Below are 7044 nucleotides of genomic sequence, written 5' to 3'. Positions count from 1 at the left end.
AGGGAGGGAGGGAACTGCGTTGCTACGGAGCAGTGGTGGCACTCACCTTTAATCCCAGTGCTCCGGAGGCAGAGGCAGGCAGAGCTCTGTGAGTTCGAGGCCAGCCTGGTCTACAGAACTAGTTCCAGGACAGCTAGGGCTGTTACACAGAGAAACAAACAAACAAAAAGGTAAACTTCTGTATCTTAGATCACAATTAAATTTTTTTCAAACACATAGCAAACATTTGAAAACTGACTCAAGCACTTGCTAACTTAGGTGGTCAGCATATCCTGAAATGATCTCATAACAAGTAGGACAAAAGCCTTTAAAACTAGGGCTCTAAATAGTTTCCAGGAGTCTTAGGCTACAGGCATCCCTATTTTCCCCTTCAATACCTCTTCAAAATATAAGGACTCTTGACAAAAGCTTCCCAAGTGGTAACTATAGCCTAGATGAAGCCCTAGTCTCAAAAAGTACCCGATTCCCCCTGAAAGACAGGACAGCTGTGTTCCCAGAGGTGGAGGACAGAAGGTGTTTGGGGGTGTGTGTGGTGGAGGGAAGGCATGGATGGTGGGGGCCTGGGGAATGCTACAGACAGGGAGGGTTAGGGTGGACATGGAAGGACACAAGTTCAATGGGAAGATGTGAGGACAGTGAGGGACACGATGAGAGAAGACTTTGTAGGAGGCATGCACATGGCCAGGGGTGACCTCTCTGGTGGCCATGAGGGCCATATAGTCACTGGCTTTTATTCCTCAGCCCTTTCCTTTCAAGACAGGGTCTCGTATATCCCAGGCTGACCTTGAAATTGCCGCGTAGTCATGGTGATCTGGAATTCCTGGTCCTCCTGCCCACTCAGCTGGGGTTTTCAAAGCAGGGAGGCGATGTGATTCCATCTGGGGCTTTTGAAAGGAAACTCTGAGAAACTTGTAAAAGGCAACGGAAGGAAGGAGGGTGCTTATCTCCGGGTGATCACTCAGGACTCCTAACCCAGGCCCATCTTCTCTTGGACTTGAATGAACTTGTCAAGCAGGTCAGGAATGACTCATCAGTTGCTATCTGACTGTTGAGTGAAATATAGAAAGGGAAACTCCATCAGCTGCAAGAAAATAGAAATCTTAACATTTTGGAAATGGCATTGCTCAACAGAGAGTGACAGCTCAAGAGGAGCCTGGTGGAGTGATGGGGAGGAAGCTGAGTGAGAGCCACAGCTGCCAGCTGAGGGGTGACTGTTTCTCTGGTAAACTTTGTGTGTGTGTGTGTGTGTGTGTGTGTGTGTGTGTGTATGTGTGTGTGTGTGTGTGTGTGTGTGTGTGTGTGTGTGTGTGTGTGTGTGTGCGCGCGCGCGCGCGCGCGCGCCAGGCCTACAGACTCGGAAATTCTGATTTGCTCACAGATAGTGAATGGGACACGAGGAAATGACGACTGTTTCAGTCTAGTGTCTCAAGTATCTCACTTGAGAAAACACCCAGGTGTCCGGGTGGCCCTCTCAAGGCCAGGGCAAGGCAGCTAGGCCTCCCTGGGGTTGTCATCTGTGAGCAGACGGCCCCCAACCCACAGCAGGCCTCTCCTAAATCATTGTGTTTACATGCATGCTGTTTAATATGGACAGTGAGCAGATCCATAGATCAGTTAATAGGCATTTAAAAGCATTTACTCAGTCCCCACAACAGTTTATGGAAAGTGCGTTTAGAAAGCCATCGAGGTTATTGCTATTCTAAAGTGCTCAGGGATCCCAGATGAAAGGCCCTCGTAACTGGGAAGTATTTATAACTCAAGAAGGAACCTTCCACACCCGAGTTATACAACACCGCCACCACCCCCCTGGCATGCTGGACCTGTCAGCCCATTCGGCTTGTATGTTTAAATTACACTGTAAATTCTATAGGGTGGAGACCTTGTTTTTACGGTTTGTAAAGCATCATGAATAACCATGGTACTCTGTAAATAAATAAAAACCACATGAAACGATGGAAATAGATGCCTCCTCCTCTGTGTGTTTGGGAATTTGTCCCTTGTTTCAAAGTCCTTGGGTTCAATGGATGCCACTCTGCAAAAGTGATCTGGGACATGACAGCAGGATTTTTGTCTCCCCCCACTCCCTTTACAGAAGTGTGATCATGTAGTTTTATTTATCTTCAGTCTGCAGATCCACTGGAGCTGTCTTAACTTCCTGAAGAGCACAGAGAGAATAGTTTGACAAAGCCACACTGAAAAGCAGAGGTGACATGGGACTGTCCTTGAATTTGATTCTAACCCGCTGTTTACCTTAGAGTGGTGGCAACTATCCCTAAGAAACTCCATCAAGGCTAATATTCAGCTGTCAGGAAGGAGCCACAACTGTGGCTACAGCCTCCCCATCAGCCATGGGATGTTGCTATGGAGATGGAGGTGGGATTCTAGCCCTCTGGCCTGACTTCTGGGACTCCCTCCACTCTGGTATCACCTACCTGGCTTCTCTATGCTTTACCTTTGCATGTGGGCTTGCAGATTTGTCTGGGTCAGCTCTCAACTTCTTGGACTACGAGAAAGGTCAAATGAGGGCCAAGAGAGCTAACCATAGTGATCTGCCACAAACACCAAACACAGGTTACAGGAAAAAGTCAAAATGAAAGACCCTTGAAAAGACAGCTTCTGCATTTGACACATAGTGCTGCCTTACACAGTGAGAGCTCTTTCACCAAAGATCTTAATCTACATGGCACCCAATACCACCCCTTGCACATAGTAGCTGCTCACTAAACATTTAGCGGTTTGCTTTGTGATGTGCTCAAAGAGATGAGTAATTACCTTTGAGCCATTAAGAGATATAAATGAAGAGCATTAAGAGCATTGAGTCAAAGCCTGTCTTAGCAGCTGGTAGTTTGCCTGGCCACAGTACAAAGCTTAGACGACTCACATATTAAAAGCACCAGCCAACCCAAGACTCAGTAAACAAAGGCAGAAAGAGTGCTAACATCAGTGGGAGAGTCAACCCTCTTGACCTGTTGGAAGAAGCACAGGCTTGCTAAGGATGGGTACGTCGTTTGTTCAGATACTGGAGCTGATTTCTCATATGGCTCGTGCCAGATATGAAGGAAGACGGTGCATAAAGCAACACAGAATGCTCTGGAGTCATAGTAAGGGAGAAGGTGTCTTGGCCCCCATAGCCTTTCTATTCTTAGGTATAAATTAAGGTCACATACCCGGGTTGGTCCAGGATGGGGCACTGGGCACCTACTTACTCAGGTCTGTTTAAAGAGTTTGCTTTGGGAGTTGAAAATGGTTGGTTGTCTAAAAACCTTTGCACCAGGCTTCGTTTTCTTAGATTTATTTATTTATTATGTATACAGTGTTCTGCCTACATGTAGGCCTGCAGGTCAAAGAGGGCACAGATCACATTACAGATGGTTGTGAGCTACCCTGTGGTTGCTGGGAATTGAACTCAGGACCTCTGGAAGAGCAGGCAGTGCTTTTATCCTCTGAGCTATCTCTCAAGCCCAACTGCAAACTCTTACATTTATGGTGGGGAGTTGCAAGTTCATAGAAGAAACACAAATGGCACACTCTCGGTCCTTTCATACCGTGGGAGGAGTCAATCACTCTCCCACCAGCAGCTCCTTGCTACTTTTGTAGCAATTCCTAGGAATTGATCAGAGAGGAGGAGAGCCGTGAGGTCAGTTCAAACAGGAGACAGACCCCACAGGCTCCACTGGTCTAGACCCACTAAACAGCAATAGAAAGGAATGTTTTATCCGTGTCACTAGCCTGGAATCCAAGTACATCAGACTGATCTCAAACTCAAAGAGATTCACCTGCCTCTGACTCTCAAATGCTGAGATTAGAGGCAGAGGCAGGAGAATCTTTGTGAGTTCGAGGCCATTGTGGTCTACAAGAGTGAGTTCCAAGGTAGCCAGGGCTACATAGAGAGACCCTGTCTCAACAAAACAAAACAAAACAAAACAAAAGTTTCATTGCCTATTGTTATAATGATGCCTATTTAGAGGATAAAATGCCCAATGTAAGGCATGGACTGCCGCATAGTATACAGTCAATAAATAGTGTTTAAGAAATAATTCTGTCTCATAACACAGGCTTCACAGGGACAGCTCCCTACTGTCAGGTCACGGAAGTAAGTTTTGCTGTACAAACCAGTGCTCTGAAGGTCACTGCCTCACAGAGGGCCTCTCACATGTAGAGACAGCAAGTGATTAGACTACACAAGCAGACACGTCTCTGTCAGCCACCTTTCAGCTCACTGTGTAACTCTGATAAGAATAATTTCTGTGTTTTCTAACTGTCGAGCAGTCCAACTGTGTACTATTCACTGATCCATTCCAGAAATACTAACTCAATACAGAACCTGTATCTCTTTGTGAACGAATTGTACCAGGTAAGACACACATGTGTTCTTCCAACATTTGCTTACATTGGTAAGATTTTGTTTTTGAATGTTAAATTGCGTCTCCGTCCATGGCCCCAGTAGAGCCAGAACTGCTAGTGTGAGGCAAAAGGAGTGGTGTCAGGAAGCCTGGGTGCTTTCAGAACATTCCTGTCAAAGCTCATGTGTCGTTAGAGTTGGTGATGTGAACCAAGAAGCCCCTAATCTCCCAGGGAACCTCAATGCCGGTGTTGAGCTTGCTTGGGTTCCTTTAGGGAAACACACAGGTTCTCTTGTGAACTAATTTTCATGGTCCTCTGTAGACAGTGCAGTAACGGGCCCCAGAGTGAAGGCCTGATTGGGGTTGACAGAAAAGGAGAAAGAAGAAGCAGGACAAGACAGCATGCATCTCTGGGAGGTAGGCTTGGCGATTTTGCCTGTTCCTCATTTCTCCAGAGGGCTAGCCTGTGCCTGTGCCCCTCCAGACAACATTCTTAAAATGAGGATAGGCTGCCAGGCTCTGGCTGGTCCAGGAAGCTCTGGGATACAGGAAGGAAGGAAGCTGCTCCTCCTCATCACACATGTGGCAGCAGAGTCTGCCCTCCCGAGGCCAATGGCCAGAAGAAGCCAGGCCACAAGCTGGGAGGAATTAGTGTAGTAACATGAGCAGTGCCCTCTACAATCATGTGATCGTCAGCCCTAGCTCACCTCCCCTGGAGATGCCTACCCATCCTAACTAGGGTCGGGGGAGTTGTCAGTCAAGTAGGAAGGACAGCATGGCCATCGTCATTTCAATGGGAGGTGCTGGCAGTTCGGGTGACTTGGCTCTTTGGATATTACCATCCTCCTTCTCCTGACAGTCTGCTCCTGCCTAGGTGCACAAAGGGTTAACCAGCCTTGCAGGACTCAGCTGCCAAGAGGCGCTTAATGCTCACTTTAGCACTCTGGGCTTGTGTGCTTGTATTCTTACGCTGTTGGAGTGGGCTGTTCACGGCATCTGGTTCCCTGGCAACAGCTTTCATTGGCTCATTCAAAGAGCTTTCTTCTTAAGAAAGCTTCGACCGAGCCGCCCACCACCACTGCTAATCACTATCTCCGCTCCTCGCTCAGGATGCAGCTGGTATGAAAAATAGCGTCTGTGGACGCGGGGCCGTACCGCCATGATTGGGCTGAGTATCTGGTTGCTTTGCACTGGTTTTCTCCAGGACTAGGTGGAAGTGGTTTGCCTTTCCACTAGGACTGAGGGAGAGACCCTCGGCCAGAAAAGTTTTCCCGGCGCTGAAGTTCTTTGTTCGGCAGAAATCAAGTCCTTGTGATTCACTCACTGGTTGCTTCCTGAGAGCTCTGACGAGGGGCGTGGCGGAGCTGAGAGAACCCAGACAAGAAATCCAGATTGTGGATGGCTTGTCCCAGGCCAGCAGCAAGCCGGGACAAAGTCTGTCTCCCTTAGAACCTGGGGAGCCTGACAGCTGCTCCACCCTCCCCCAAGATGTCAGCAGCTCCAGATTTGCTGAGAATGGCAGCAAAAAGGAGCTCTTGATACAGTATTTTTTGGGAAAAAAACTTGGCTAGCGTCTCCAATAAAGAAGAGAACTCCTTTGGGAGTCTCAGACTCACTGAGAATCACGGGGTTGTTTTGTCTGGAACTTGAATAAAACGAAAATTTACAAAGCAGAGCTGAGGGAGAAGGCAAGCTATTTTTGTTCACCTGTGTCAATCTGCCTAATTCATTCTGGCTTAAAAAATTACCAAATTTCATCTAATTGACTTAGACTCACAGAAATCTAAACACTGAGCATGACCAGGAAAAAAAAGTATTCAAAATTTATAGTCATGGTGATCAAAAATGTTGACTTCTGGCCTGGCCACCCACTGTAGTGTGTGCACCCTGTCTATGTGGGGATGTGATGGGAGAGTCAAGAGAGCTGAGGCTTCAAGGATACAGGACTTGTGTTTATGTTGCTTGGAATAGTGTCTTTTCTCCTGCTTCAAGGATGGTCTGATCCTTGGGTCTCCATGGGGGTGAATGGAGTAGGGTTGGCGGTGCTATGCCATGTGCTGTCAAAATATGTTACCGAGGACACACAATAGGCATTTGAGAGACATTTGGGGTCCAAGTCAATTCTGTTCCCCATTAGAGTGCAATAGGGAGGTCTGCAAATTCTATTTCAGCTCCTTCATCTGGAAGTAGGGATGACAGGACCTACCATGAAGGCCTGCTACAAAGACTATTGGAGATTAAGTGTCTGCTCCTCTCTCCTGCCAGGCACTGATGAGCTTTGGAAGCTCCCCTGATGATTCTGATGTTCAGCCACTTTAAAGAACCACGGGTGATGCCAGGCAGGGGTGGCACACACCTTTAATCCCGGCACTTGGGAGGCAGAGGCAGGCAGATCTACAGTTTGAGGCAGTCAACAAAGTGAGTTCCAGAACAGGCAGGGCTACACAGAGAGACTTTGTCTCAAACAAACAAACAAACAAACAAACAAACAATGGATGAGGGCTGGGTCTATAGCTCAGTGTTGGGTGCTTGCCTAGCATGTGTGAGGCCCTAAAATTAAATTGTCAGACTCTGAGGGAAAATAAGAACTGTGGAAGAAGAGGTGGGGTATAGTGTATCCAGCATCATAAGGCTCTGAGTTCAGCCCCCAGCTCCAATGAAACAAATCAAAACAAACAAAACTCATCCATGGATGCACCAT

The sequence above is a fragment of the Cricetulus griseus genome, chromosome 2 (genome assembly GCF_003668045.3).
Source record: "Cricetulus griseus strain 17A/GY chromosome 2, alternate assembly CriGri-PICRH-1.0, whole genome shotgun sequence".
Classification (NCBI taxonomy): Eukaryota; Metazoa; Chordata; class Mammalia; order Rodentia; family Cricetidae; genus Cricetulus; species Cricetulus griseus.
Note: the sequence above shows the minus strand (reverse complement) of the source record.